Below are 16,296 nucleotides of genomic sequence, written 5' to 3'. Positions count from 1 at the left end.
TAGTGTTGTTGGACGTTTCGGACTCATTCGGTTGAGGAGGAGGAGGAAGTCTAGGTGCCATTTGTTCTCTGGATGCAGAGAAAAACAAACGAGCATTAGTTATGTCCAAGAGTTAAAACAATAATAACTCATTAAACATGCAATAAGCACATAGCAAAACACAGTGCACTCATAACCCTACAGTGTCCTTAGAAGAACAAAACTGCTCTGATACCACTAATGTAACATCCCAAAATACAGTAATCACTATAATTCAGAATTAATTACAATTAACAGTAATCACAAACAGTCTTTGAATTAAAACAGGATTAAAAAGCCTAACGGCATCAGTACAGAGGACGCGTGTAAACGCATACAATAAAACCAAGAGTGAACGCTCTTAAATACATAAACTAACGTGCACCAAAATACAATCAGAGATGAATAAGACGAACGGCCTTACAAAATAGGTGGCCGAACGTTATAACTATGCTAACATGTACAGCCTAAATCAAACGAGCACTCTAAGGCTCGGCCTTTACTTCAACTTCAACCAGATTGGAGTCGTCCAAATTTTCTTCTTCCAGCATTGCTTCAAGGGATGCACCACCATCTGCTCACATCCACAACGGATGATCATTGCATTTGACAAGACGGAGTATACATGTACAAGAGACAACACAATGGAAATGCAAGGGTAAGCTTATAATATTTAATTTATACAATCAACACATACAGTTACATTTCTAAACACACATACAGCATGTAATTCATCAAATAATAATCATATAAAGGTATATAATAAGACAGACCGTCCGGACTGTATGAACCATGTAGTTACAGGCGTCCTTGCACCCGAGTGGTGTAGTAACTGGGTAACACCAAACAGCTGCCACTCGAGGTAAGTCCGTTCTTACGTCGCCCATGTTAACTTATGGACTAAGGACCTCCTGCCATTCCCACGCATGACTACCCCCTTCTACTTGAAGAGGTGTATCACGGAATATCAGGATGGACCAAGCCAGCATTAACTAACCACAGTCATACTTTACCAATTCAATATTCAATCATATAAGAGACGTTCCTCCCTGGAACGCTCGTAAAAATCCAATTCCAATAATTCGTTCAACATATCATTCGTCCACATTAAACATTTCTCATTTTCACATTTTCATTCTATGTTCCACTCTCTTAACATTAACGTCATGCATTCTTTACTCAAATAAAACGAACTTATTACAGAACCTTTGATTTCACGTTTCTGAACAAAAGAAACGAACTCTTATTCACTGATGGACATTAAGAATTCTTAAAGAATTTAGATGAGATTGAATTTAGAAGTTCAGAATAATACTTAGAAGATGTTGAGTACAAGAACTTTAGGTTGAATCAAAAGAAATAATTATCTTACAGAATAACTTAGATAAATAACCAGAATATTTAAAGTACAGAAACAACTCTTACTGTCAATGAATGAACGTTCAGAAATTTACTTTGGACGAACGTCAATTACGTTCGCTCAGAATTCAATAATAAGGACGAGCGTTCAGTTAGAAACCGAACCCTGCTGTGGACGAACGCTAGGTCAATGACCAAGCACGAATCAGCACTAACGCTGGTTATAACCCAAGCGCTTTATAGGACGAGCGTTTCGGTATAGGACCGAACGCCAACTTTGGACGAACGTTCAGTATAAGGACGAACGCTCTCTAGAACTAACGTTCGACATAAGGTCGAACAACAATAAGGACGAACGCTCGACATGAGGCCGAACGTCATTGAGGACGAACGCTCGACTTAAGACCGAACGTCACTTATTTATAAAGTTTTAAATATTGATCTATACTGAGCAGAACGAACGCTCATTCACTCAATTGGGGGACGCTCGTTCTCGAGCAGAATTCATTCCAAATGAATGAATTCCAATCTAAGTCATGTTAATCAAAACCGAACGGTCTAAGACCGTACAGTGACGAACGTCCTTTTAGCAACAGAGAATGATCAGAAAATTTAGATTTTTCACACTTAGCAGAATTTTTCCAGATTTCCATTTTCCAACTTTATACTTCCATTTCAGGTTTAATTCCCTTCAAACATCATCATCATGCAGATTTCAACATTTAAAATCATTCCAACCACACAATAGCCATTCTCCATTCATCCATAATCAACTCAACATGCATTTAAAACAAATTCAACATCAAATATAATTCATACAAGCCGTATCAGTTCATGACAGATTCATCCAAACCAGAATGCATATCAGATATCAGTGATCATTTCTAACAACTCAACTTCATATTTTTCACACATGCAAAACAAACCAGAAATCATATTCCATATCAGTAAACGTTTCAAAATACTCAAACATCATGCTTTCCATACATGCATCTCAGATCATAAATCAAACAGTATAAATTAAACATATAAACTTCCCTTACCTGATCTAGCAGTGTACTTCCAAATGTTTAGAGTTTCTCTCGTGCTCTCACGACTTTCTATCAGAAGTTCACTCAACCACTTCAACTTAATCTAACACACCAAAAATTTTAACATATCAGACGTCTAACTCATGCATGCAACCAGAATTTTGGTTTGCATGAACTAAATGGAAAGAGGCACAGAGACGAGAACTTACCAGTTCAGTTCTCAATTCTGTTTGGATCCGAATGATGCTCACAGTGCAGGGAAGGTTTCTATGGTGTCTGAAACAAGATCAAAGGTTTGCTGGTGAATTTTCTTAGGAAGAAGATGGAAACAGTTTAGAGAGAGGGCAGAGAATCTTGGAAGCATAAATTCTGAGAAGAAGATGAAGCATGCAGGAGGAAGAGGGAGAGTTTTTCCAGAATTATTTTTCTCTTTCCCCTGCAGAATAAACTCCCATCCTCCACACGCCACTTGTCTCCCACTAACCTTCTCAGAATGCTCCAACCGTGACACATGGCAGGCGCATGCAGCGGAAAGGTGAGTGCATTTTGACGTGTCACGGTGCATTAAATAGTGATTAGAGATTGAATTAATGTGTACTAATTATCAGGTTCTCACAATTTGCATCAAATACAGATTATTTCAACAATTAATGAAATAAATCAAACTCCCCTTACCTCTTGAAGACTTCCATGTAAATTTTGGGATCTAACTCCTCCCAGACGTGCAGATCAAGATCTCCTTGCAACCTCAACAATTCTTCACCTCCTCTCACCAGATGCCCAACCCAGATCCACCTCTCAGGCCTTCTGAAGTTGGTACAGTTCCCATGGGTGCTCTTTGGACGGGGTGTTATCCTAAATGTATTATTACAATATTTTAAATTTTGAATTTTAAAGGGTAAGTTTTTGGGATGTTACAGTAAAAGCCAAAAAAATCAATTCGGACGAAATTTAGTATTTACAGCTACCCCTCTTTACTTAGATTTTACTAGGATTTTACTAGATAATATGACGAAATTTAGTATTGACAGCTATCAAATGTTATTTGCTTTCTCATATTTTACGTGATTACAACAAGGGAACAATTATAAAACTGGTTCCATTCTACCTAGTGTTATTTTGAACTGTGACAAACACTCTTTAAAATATTATAACATATGTAATCCTTGGATAAAAATAAAATACCAGTATTTTCTGATGTCGATAACAGGCGACCCGAGCCGTCTTCCATCGCGACTTCAGACCTATCTCCCCGACTCCTCAAGGACTAACGAGTAAAAACATCGATACTACGCGAGACATTCACCTCCTCGCGCAGAAGAAGGTGACACTCGAATCTCAGTCTCACGCGTGAGACTAGCAAAAATGCTCAAAAGACAGACGAAGTTACAAGTAAATAACATAGTGTATGTACCACCTCCAACAGAATAAACGTGCTCAATCACGAATTCGTACATATTCTCAATAATATGTATAAATAAACCAATATTGGATCAAGGAAATAACCAACAATTCTCAATAATTGTTTCAAAATACTCCCCTGGATTCATGCATTATTGCCGAACGCTATTTCCAACTCTGATGCTGTCTGAACGAACGTTCTGGAATCAATCATCATCAAAGGCCGAACGCTGCCGATGAACACCAAACCTTATTAACCGAGCTCCAAGGACGAACGCTCGAGATCAAGTCTAGTCGTACGTTACCTCAGACGAGTACTTCCTGAGGATTAACATCATCGAGAACGAACGCTCACAAACACAATTAAACCAAGGTCGAACGTCCAAGATCCAAACCGAACACTTAAAGCCGAACGCTCAAGATTGCTACCCAAGAGTTCCATGTTAGGAACGAACGCTTATACCCACTAATATCTCAATACTGAACACTCAAATCAAACACCATTAATCCGGACATGATAAGGACGGACGTTTTGATACTCAGTCGAACCCCTAAGTCCCTTTGCCGAACGGCATTAAAAGAAGCCGACCGAACGACATAAATCAGCAGCTAACCGAACGGTGCTTAAATCAAAACTTAACCGAACGCTCAATAGTCACTAATACCCCAAGGCCGATCGCTCAAGATTCAACACCTGAGAATAAGCAACTTAAAAACTGAACGCTAACTTATACCCACAAACGGAACGCTCATTTAGAGTCAAAAACCGAACGCTCAATTATACTTAAAAACCGAACGCTCACTTATACCCAAAAGCGAACGCTCACTTATACCCAAAACCGAACGCTCACTTATACTCAAAACCGGACGCTCACTTATACTTAAAAACCGAACGTTCACTTATACCCAAAACCGAACGCTCAGGATTCAAACCTAAAATTCTATTTTTAAGAACGAACGATTGCAATCACTAATACTCAGTACCGAACGCCCAAGATTACATCTTGTGGATGCCAATTTAGGGACGGACGCTCAAGTTGAAACCTGGATTACCAATTGCTAACGAACGCTCACAATCATCTGGACGAACGTCTAGAATCCTGGCCGAGCGATTCAATCGAACAGTGTTAAATTCACACTTAACCGGACACTATTAATTTAGGTTTCAACCGAACGGTATTTAAATTAGCCCTGACCGAACGCTAATATCACTATGACAAACCAAGGACGAACGTTCTAAGTTGGCTGATTCGGGCGGACGCTCAGAACAATAACCGAACGTTCAGAAATTGGACGACCACTATTTGGTCGAGCACTGTTTGAACGGTTTCTGCAGAAACGCACCAAAGTCCAGAAAACCCAGAAAACCTCCATTTTCATCCCCTTCTTCCCAGATTTGCATCAAATACAGATTATTTCAACAATTAATGAAATAAATCAAACTCCCCTTACCTCTTGAAGACTTCCATGTAAATTTTGGGATCTAACTCCTCCCAGACGTGCAGATCAAGATCTCCTTGCAACCTCAACAATTCTTCACCTCCTCTCACCAGATGCCCAACCCAGATCCACCTCTCAGGCCTTCTGAAGTTGGTACAGTTCCCATGGGTGCTCTTTGGACGGGGTGTTATCCTAAATGTATTATTACAATATTTTAAATTTTGAATTTTAAAGGGTAAGTTTTTGGGATGTTACAGTAAAAGCCAAAAAAATCAATTCGGACGAAATTTAGTATTTACAGCTACCCCTCTTTACTTAGATTTTACTAGGATTTTACTAGATAATATGACGAAATTTAGTATTGACAGCTATCAAATGTTATTTGCTTTCTCATATTTTACGTGATTACAACAAGGGAACAATTATAAAACTGGTTCCATTCTACCTAGTGTTATTTTGAACTGTGACAAACACTCTTTAAAATATTATAACATATGTAATCCTTGGATAAAAATAAAATACCAGTATTTTCTGATGTCGATAACAGGCGACCCGAGCCGTCTTCCATCGCGACTTCAGACCTATCTCCCCGACTCCTCAAGGACTAACGAGTAAAAACATCGATACTACGCGTAACGATGCACTATACTCAACACGAGCCGAAGTCATTTCATTGGGCGAGACATTCACCTCCTCGCGCAGAAGAAGGTGACACTCGAATCTCAGTCTCACGCGTGAGACTAGCAAAAATGCTCAAAAGACAGACGAAGTTACAAGTAAATAACATAGTGTATGTACCACCTCCAACAGAATAAACGTGCTCAATCACGAATTCGTACATATTCTCAATAATATGTATAAATAAACCAATATTGGATCAAGGAAATAACCAACAATTCTCAATAATTGTTTCAAAATACTCCCCTGGATTCATGCATTATTGCCGAACGCTATTTCCAACTCTGATGCTGTCTGAACGAACGTTCTGGAATCAATCATCATCAAAGGCCGAACGCTGCCGATGAACACCAAACCTTATTAACCGAGCTCCAAGGACGAACGCTCGAGATCAAGTCTAGTCGTACGTTACCTCAGACGAGTACTTCCTGAGGATTAACATCATCGAGAACGAACGCTCACAAACACAATTAAACCAAGGTCGAACGTCCAAGATCCAAACCGAACACTTAAAGCCGAACGCTCAAGATTGCTACCCAAGAGTTCCATGTTAGGAACGAACGCTTATACCCACTAATATCTCAATACTGAACACTCAAATCAAACACCATTAATCCGGACATGATAAGGACGGACGTTTTGATACTCAGTCGAACCCCTAAGTCCCTTTGCCGAACGGCATTAAAAGAAGCCTGACCGAACGACATAAATCAGCAGCTAACCGAACGGTGCTTAAATCAAAACTTAACCGAACGCTCAATAGTCACTAATACCCCAAGGCCGATCGCTCAAGATTCAACACTTGAGAATAAGCAACTTAAAAACCGAACGCTAACTTATACCCACAAACGGAACGCTCATTTAGAGTCAAAAACCGAACGCTCAATTATACTTAAAAACCGAACGCTCACTTATACCCAAAAGCGAACGCTCACTTATACCCAAAACCGAACGCTCACTTATACTCAAAACCGGACGCTCACTTATACTTAAAAACCGAACGTTCACTTATACCCAAAACCGAACGCTCAGGATTCAAACCTAAAATTCTATTTTTAAGAACGAACGATTGCAATCACTAATACTCAGTACCGAACGCCCAAGATTACATCTTGTGGATGCCAATTTAGGGACGGACGCTCAAGTTGAAACCTGGATTACCAATTGCTAACGAACGCTCACAATCATCTGGACGAACGTCTAGAATCCTGGCCGAGCGATTCAATCGAACAGTGTTAAATTCACACTTAACCGGACACTATTAATTTAGGTTTCAACCGAACGGTATTTAAATTAGCCCTGACCGAACGCTAATATCACTATGACAAACCAAGGACGAACGTTCTAAGTTGGCTGATTCGGGCGGACGCTCAGAACAATAACCGAACGTTCAGAAATTGGACGACCACTATTTGGTCGAGCACTGTTTGAACGGTTTCTGCAGAAACGCACCAAAGTCCAGAAAACCCAGAAAACCTCCATTTTCATCCCCTTCTTCCCAGATTTGCATCAAATACAGATTATTTCAACAATTAATGAAATAAATCAAACTCCCCTTACCTCTTGAAGACTTCCATGTAAATTTTGGGATCTAACTCCTCCCAGACGTGCAGATCAAGATCTCCTTGCAACCTCAACAATTCTTCACCTCCTCTCACCAGATGCCCAACCCAGATCCACCTCTCAGGCCTTCTGAAGTTGGTACAGTTCCCATGGGTGCTCTTTGGACGGGGTGTTATCCTAAATGTATTATTACAATATTTTAAATTTTGAATTTTAAAGGGTAAGTTTTTGGGATGTTACAGTAAAAGCCAAAAAAATCAATTCGGACGAAATTTAGTATTTACAGCTACCCCTCTTTACTTAGATTTTACTAGGATTTTACTAGATAATATGACGAAATTTAGTATTGACAGCTATCAAATGTTATTTGCTTTCTCATATTTTACGTGATTACAACAAGGGAACAATTATAAAACTGGTTCCATTCTACCTAGTGTTATTTTGAACTGTGACAAACACTCTTTAAAATATTATAACATATGTAATCCTTGGATAAAAATAAAATACCAGTATTTTCTGATGTCGATAACAGGCGACCCGAGCCGTCTTCCATCGCGACTTCAGACCTATCTCCCCGACTCCTCAAGGACTAACGAGTAAAAACATCGATACTACGCGTAACGATGCACTATACTCAACACGAGCCGAAGTCATTTCATTGGGCGAGACATTCACCTCCTCGCGCAGAAGAAGGTGACACTCGAATCTCAGTCTCACGCGTGAGACTAGCAAAAATGCTCAAAAGACAGACGAAGTTACAAGTAAATAACATAGTGTATGTACCACCTCCAACAGAATAAACGTGCTCAATCACGAATTCGTACATATTCTCAATAATATGTATAAATAAACCAATATTGGATCAAGGAAATAACCAACAATTCTCAATAATTGTTTCAAAATACTCCCCTGGATTCATGCATTATTGCCGAACGCTATTTCCAACTCTGATGCTGTCTGAACGAACGTTCTGGAATCAATCATCATCAAAGGCCGAACGCTGCCGATGAACACCAAACCTTATTAACCGAGCTCCAAGGACGAACGCTCGAGATCAAGTCTAGTCGTACGTTACCTCAGACGAGTACTTCCTGAGGATTAACATCATCGAGAACGAACGCTCACAAACACAATTAAACCAAGGTCGAACGTCCAAGATCCAAACCGAACACTTAAAGCCGAACGCTCAAGATTGCTACCCAAGAGTTCCATGTTAGGAACGAACGCTTATACCCACTAATATCTCAATACTGAACACTCAAATCAAACACCATTAATCCGGACATGATAAGGACGGACGTTTTGATACTCAGTCGAACCCCTAAGTCCCTTTGCCGAACGGCATTAAAAGAAGCCTGACCGAACGACATAAATCAGCAGCTAACCGAACGGTGCTTAAATCAAAACTTAACCGAACGCTCAATAGTCACTAATACCCCAAGGCCGATCGCTCAAGATTCAACACTTGAGAATAAGCAACTTAAAAACCGAACGCTAACTTATACCCACAAACGGAACGCTCATTTAGAGTCAAAAACCGAACGCTCAATTATACTTAAAAACCGAACGCTCATTAATACCCAAAAGCGAACGCTCACTTATACCCAAAACCGAACGCTCACTTATACTCAAAACCGGACGCTCACTTATACTTAAAAACCGAACGTTCACTTATACCCAAAACCGAACGCTCAGGATTCAAACCTAAAATTCTATTTTTAAGAACGAACGATTGCAATCACTAATACTCAGTACCGAACGCCCAAGATTACATCTTGTGGATGCCAATTTAGGGACGGACGCTCAAGTTGAAACCTGGATTACCAATTGCTAACGAACGCTCACAATCATCTGGACGAACGTCTAGAATCCTGGCCGAGCGATTCAATCGAACAGTGTTAAATTCACACTTAACCGGACACTATTAATTTAGGTTTCAACCGAACGGTATTTAAATTAGCCCTGACCGAACGCTAATATCACTATGACAAACCAAGGACGAACGTTCTAAGTTGGCTTATTCGGGCGGACGCTCAGAACAATAACCGAACGTTCAGAAATTGGACGACCACTATTTGGTCGAGCACTGTTTGAACGGACGTCCAATTTTGATTCACCAAAATTGGACGTACGCGCTTTCTGTAGAAATTCTGCAGAAACGCACCAAAGTCCAGAAAACCCAGAAAACCTCCATTTTCATCCCCTTCTTCCCAGATTTGCATCAAATACAGATTATTTCAACAATTAATGAAATAAATCAAACTCCCCTTACCTCTTGAAGACTTCCATGTAAATTTTGGGATCTAACTCCTCCCAGACGTGCAGATCAAGATCTCCTTGCAACCTCAACAATTCTTCACCTCCTCTCACCAGATGCCCAACCCAGATCCACCTCTCAGGCCTTCTGAAGTTGGTACAGTTCCCATGGGTGCTCTTTGGACGGGGTGTTATCCTAAATGTATTATTACAATATTTTAAATTTTGAATTTTAAAGGGTAAGTTTTTGGGATGTTACAGTAAAAGCCAAAAAAATCAATTCGGACGAAATTTAGTATTTACAGCTACCCCTCTTTACTTAGATTTTACTAGGATTTTACTAGATAATATGACGAAATTTAGTATTGACAGCTATCAAATGTTATTTGCTTTCTCATATTTTACGTGATTACAACAAGGGAACAATTATAAAACTGGTTCCATTCTACCTAGTGTTATTTTGAAATGTGACAAACACTCTTTAAAATATTATAACATATGTAATCCTTGGATAAAAATAAAATACCAGTATTTTCTGATGTCGTTTACTTGTAATTCGTCGTCATAACCTGCTCTCAATAACAGGCGACCCGAGCCGTCTTCCATCGCGATTTCAGACCTATCTCCCCGACTCCTCAAGGACTAACGAGTAAAAACATCGATACTACGCGTAACGATGCACTATACTCAACACGAGCCGAAGTCATTTAATTGGGCGAGACATTCACCTCCTCGCGCAGAAGAAGGTGACACTCGAATCTCAGTCTCACGCGTGAGACTAGCAAAAATGCTCAAAAGACAGACGAAGTTACAAGTAAATAACATAGTGTATGTACCACCTCCAACAGAATAAACGTGCTCAATCACGAATTCGTACATATTCTCAATAATATGTATAAATAAACCAATATTGGATCAAGGAAATAACCAACAATTCTCAATAATTGTTTCAAAATACTCCCATGGATTCATGCATTATTGCCGAACGCTATTTCCAACTCTGATGCTGTCTGAACGAACGTTCTGGAATCAATCATCATCAAAGGCCGAACGCTGCCGATGAACACCAAACCTTATTAACCGAGCTCCAAGGACGAACGCTCGAGATCAAGTCTAGTCGTACTTTTCCTAAGACGAGTACTTCCTGAGGATTAACATCATCGAGAACGAACGCTCACAAACACAATTAAACCAAGGTCGAACGTCCAAAGTCCAGAAAACCCAGAAAACCTCCATTTTCATCCCCTTCTTCCCAGATTTGCATCAAATACAGATTATTTCAACAATTAATGAAATAAATCAAACTCCCCTTACCTCTTGAAGACTTCCATGTAAATTTTTGGGATCTAACTCCTCCCAGACGTGCAGATCAAGATCTCCTTGCAACCTCAACAATTCTTCACTTCCTCTCACCAGATGCCCAAAAGAATGCAGCACCAGAGATTCCAATGCATCACCACCTATGTCAAGTATTCATCAGTAGAAATCAGAATAAATGTAAAGTCTCAGCAGCTCAATGAAACATACCAAGGAATTTAATTAAGAAAGCTACCTGCATAGAGATTGGTTCTGTAGGAAATCACACTTATACATTTATTCTACAACTAAATACAAAAGTGATATCTAATAACAAAGTAACTATGCACACGACTTCAAAACTACTTAACTGAACTCATATTTGCGTCATTTGGGAGAAAATATAAAATCTTGACTATATATATATATATATATATATATATATATATATATGTAAAACCCTATATAATTAGCAATAATAATTCGGTGTTAAATCAAATTAATGCACACTATAATAAATGCTTATCCCATTAAAGCCCACTTCAAATCTGCTTTTCCCTCTGCTGTGCACTGAAAAACCGTGCCACATCATTCTCTGAAACACGCACCACGTCACACACTCAGTGCATTAAAAACGCACCAAGCGCTGCATGCACGCATGCCATCTGTCACGTTAGAAGCTTCTAAAAGCTGTAGTGGGATCCAGGTGGCAGTGCGGGAGTGCACGACCGTTTGACGAGGAAGAGAAAATGATTTCTCTGAAAACACTTCACTCCATTCTATGCATTCACCTTCTTCCTCACGAAACCCTGGCCATTTCTCTTCTCCAACTTCTCTCTAAAACCTTTCACCTTCTCTCTAAGATAACTCACCATCAACATCTCTGCTTCCATTTCAGAAACCGTAGGATCGTTCACGGTGTCGTGAGCTTTCACTGGAACCGAACATATTAGAATTCTGCATCCGGTAAGCTTTCAAACCCTAGAAACCCTTTTCTGAGTTGCATATGAACTTGATGCAGCTGCATGTTAGAATATACACTAAGTTCTCCTTCGTTCTTTTTGGTTAGAGATAGTGAAACACTTGAGAATCACGTTGCGGGTAGGAAATTTTGTTTGGACAAGTTAACAAACGTTCGCGTAGGGAGTTCACTGCTAGACCAGGTAAGGGGAGCTTATATGTTTAATTTATACTGTATGTTATATGTTCTGATTTTGCATGTATGATAAATCTGAAGTTTGAGCTGTTATGGAAGATTACTGATATCTGATATGATTTCTGGTTTTGGTTGATCTGTCATGAACAAGCACTGTTTGTATGTATTATATATGTGTTGATTTTGATTGAAATGCATGTTGATTTGGTTACGTATGAATGGAGTATGGTTATTGTATAGTTGGAATGATTAAAATGTTGAGATCTATATGATGATGATATTTAAGGTGAATTAAATCTGGAATGAAAGTTATAAAGTTTATAAATTTGAAATCTGGAAAATTCTGTTAAGGTTGAAAAATCTGAAACTTTAAATCTTCCCTTTTATAAATGACGCTCGTCATCGTACGGTCATAGACCGCTCGGTTTTCCTTAAAATAACTAGAATGGGATTCCTTCATTTGGAAAGAATTCTGCTCGTGAACGAGCGTCCCCAATTGAATGTCTGAGCGTTCAGGCAACTTAGATGTTTATAAATATTTGAAACTTTATAAATAAGTAACGCTCAGTCTTATACTGAGCGTTCGTCCTAAAGAGCGCTCAATTCCATATTGAGCGTTCGTCCTAAAGAGCGCTCGGTTCCATATTGAGCGTTCGTCCTAAAGAGCGCTCGGCCTTTTGCCAAGCGTTCGTCATGATTTGTGCTCGGTCATATACCGAGCGTTCGCTTTAACAAAGAATTCGGTCTTAAACCGAACGTTCGTCATTTTCTTTAATTCCTTACCAAACGTAAATAGTGTTCGTCCAAACATTTGAAAATTTTATATTTTTGCGCGTCCGGTCTTTGACTGGTAGCCTGTTCCTTCCGAATACAAAGTTCCTTATATATTCAAGTATTCTCTTTAATGTCTATTCATCTAAATTGAGATAATCTGACTTCTTAGTATTTAAAAATATTCTGGAGTTGATCTTTTATTATGAAGTCTTTGAGATTTTAAGAAGTTCTTTTAAATCCAGTTTTAACGTACGTCCTCTTCCTTCAGAAAGTTGAACGTCCGTCTTTTCCAGAGAGTGGAACAAAGAATGAAAATATTATAAACATGAAATGTTAAGATGTTCGAACACTGTATTAATGAATTATACGATTGTGGAATTTGAACGAGCGTTTCAAGGAGGAACGTCTCAGATGTGTTGAATGAGAAATTTGGTAAAGTATGAACCTGGATAAGTTAAGCCTCGCGGTCCATCCTGATATTCCGTGATACTCCTCTTCAAGTAGAAGGGGGTAGTCATGCGTGGGAGTGGCAGGAGGCCCTAGTCCATTGAGTACTTCGGACAGATAGGGTTAACCTCGAGTGGCAGCTGGGAGATTTGATCAGTTACTACACCACTCGGGTGCAAGGACGCTTGTAACTACATGGTTCATACAGTCCGGACGGTCTGTCTTATTTACGTATTTCTGTGATTTTTATTGGATAAGTTACATGTTGTATGTGTGAATTGAAATGTAAATGTATGTGTTGATTGTATAAATTAAATATTATAAGCTTACCCTTGCATTTCCATTGTGTTGTCTACTGTCCATGTACTTTCGTCTTGTCAAAATGCAATGATCATCCGTTGTGGATGTGAGCAGATGGTGGTGCATCCCTTGGGCAAATGCTGGAAGAAGAAAATTTGGATGAAGCTAATCTGGTGGAAGTTGAAGTAAAGGCAGAGCCTTAGAGTGCTCGTTAGATCAGGACTGTAAATGTTAGTGTAGTTTGAACGTTCGGCCAAGTATTTTGTTAGGCCGTTCGTCTTAATCTTATATTCCTCTATTTTGACGTACGTTGTTTTATATATCAAAGAACGTTCGTTCCAGGTTTTCCCTTGTATGCGTTATGCGCGTTCTTTTGTACTGATGCCGTTCGGCTTTTAATCCTGATTAATGCAAAGACTGTTTATGTTACTGTTAATTGTAATTAATTCTCAATTATGGTAATTACTGTATTTTGGGATGTTACAATATATATATATATATATATATATATATATATATATATATATATATATATATATATATATATATATATATATATATATATAAGAAACTGAATGAAATCAAGAAAAACAGGACATAACATAAGTACTCATACAAACACCAATTAAAAACTAACTACCTCATTTCTACAAGTTTCACAACTAATGAAAGCTAGAAAAAAAGTTAACTACTAAAATTGATCACAGATTCGAATTTTAACCTATTCACTAAAATCTATCAACTAAAACTATGCCTATTTAAAAGCTATGCAGAATTATGAGTTACTAAACCAAGGGAAATATAACAAAAACTATCTCAACAAGTTCTAATTGGTAAAAATTAATGTAGAAAGCTTAAAAACAATACAAACAAATACTAAACAAAAATTCACTATGCAAAGTTGAATTTAAAACTAATCTACAAAATATAAATTAGAATGAACATATAAAATCTGATCAAACCTAATACTACTATAATACTCTAAACAACAACTAAGCAATTTCAAATTCATCTAACTAAGTTATGACTACAGGTACTCACAAACTTGCAACTAAAAATACAAAAACTAGCTTATGCCTAGAATAATGCTACTGAACATATCAAAGACAAAAGAGATCCTACAATTCTTTTTAATATTAGATTTTAAATAATCAACTGAGCTTAGCAAACACGTGGTAATAAATACAATATATATGAAGATATCCCAAAAAAGATATTCCAATGCATCACCACCGATGCCAAGTATTCATCAATAGAAATCAGAATAAATGTAAGGTCCCAGCTCAATGAAATAAAAATAGACATAAAAATAATAATAAATACTCAAACCCCAAATACAAGCAAATGTCAACACATGAATGATGCAGAAAACTTCCACGTGTAGGGTAACTACTTCCAAGCGAGCAGCAAAATTAAGATGGAAAAAACACAGAAAACAGAAGGCAAGGGAATCCAAAAAAAATTTTACCTCTATGCTCATAATTCATTTTGTTGGATTGGCACCCTGCAAACCAGTATATATGAATTAAGCTCAAAAGAACAAAATGGTAGAAAATAAAAATATTATCATATCATATGCAAAAAAACAAAATATCAAAACATATAAACAAGGATTCAATATGCAAACTTATGTACAAAAGGGGAATCTCTCATATGCTAAGCACTTCAACTCATGACACCAAGCTTTTGAATCAACTAAGAATTACCTAAGGAAAAAAAGATTAATATATTACCTGTAGTGTTCAACTGAAGATTTAGTCACAATTGGTGCAGATTTCTTCCCGCGATAACCCATGTCAAATTCTTCATCAATTATCCAAGAAGGCTGCCAAAGGAGTTAGAATTAATATGTTGAAACAAAAGAAAGGTAAACTTTGTGGACAAAATAAAGGTAAACAAAAATCACGTGCTCCACTTTTGTTGTTTCTGGACAACTTTGTGCTCCTTTAATTCAATTCTTTTGGTCTGATTTTCAATCCTGCACACATATATCACACAGCTTAATATTCTCTTGACTAAACAGATTGCAAGATACAATGCACAAGATAAAGAATTCTCCCTTTCCCGGTCTTGCACAATTGACGTGGAAAATGGATCCTAGTTGCACTCAATTTTAAATCTTGTGCACTAACCTTCCTATTTTCATCAATCCAAAGCTGCACAGATATTTAAACTTCAATAAGTAGGGTATCGATTCAATACTATCACTTAAGACCTAAAACCGAAGCAACAATTCAAAACAAAGGTAAGTTAGACAACTTCCCTATTTGGATGGTTGTTTCTAGCCTGCTCCAAGCTCCACACTGAGGTGTTGTTGCTGTTGTCTACTCAGAAATACTTGAATCCAATTAGACTCTAATTGAGATGGAACTAAATGGAAATGAAGAATATAAATCAGCAAACAAATTTAAAAAATTGGAAGTGAATGTCGTAGTAGTAAACAATTTTAAAAGTTGAAGTAAATGCAATAGAAATTTTCTCTTTTGTTATCTTGATTGCGCTCCAGTTTAAGTAATCTGCACAAGAAACAATTAGCAAGTCAGTTACACTAAACTCTCTCAATTTGCCAATAGACTT

The 16,296-nt window shown here is 38.0% G+C and overlaps 1 long non-coding RNA gene across 4 annotated transcripts; it reads right to left on the bottom strand.

Annotated features, from left to right (window-relative positions):
- Nucleotides 1-366: 366 nt before the first annotated feature.
- LOC148197196 (uncharacterized) lies at nt 367-16,221 on the bottom strand. Of its 4 annotated transcripts, none has more exons than XR_015780190.1 (5): nt 15,626-16,194; nt 15,453-15,544; nt 15,188-15,223; nt 11,061-11,206; nt 10,234-10,890 (listed from the first exon to the last, which is right to left on the bottom strand). It is a non-coding gene; the product is annotated as an uncharacterized LOC148197196 (long non-coding RNA). The 4 variants fall into 4 exon arrangements; XR_015780191.1 differs by having other exon boundaries at nt 15,635-16,194; XR_015780192.1 differs by lacking the exon at nt 10,234-10,890 and adding an exon at nt 367-592 and having other exon boundaries at nt 15,453-16,221.
- Nucleotides 16,222-16,296: the final 75 nt, after the last annotated feature.

Source organism: Vigna umbellata, chromosome 6 (assembly GCF_029865625.1).
Source record: "Vigna umbellata cultivar VRB3 chromosome 6, Vumbellata_1.0, whole genome shotgun sequence".
Lineage (NCBI taxonomy): Eukaryota > Viridiplantae > Streptophyta > Magnoliopsida > Fabales > Fabaceae > Vigna > Vigna umbellata.
Note: the sequence above shows the minus strand (reverse complement) of the source record. Positions and strands in the feature narration are given on the sequence as shown.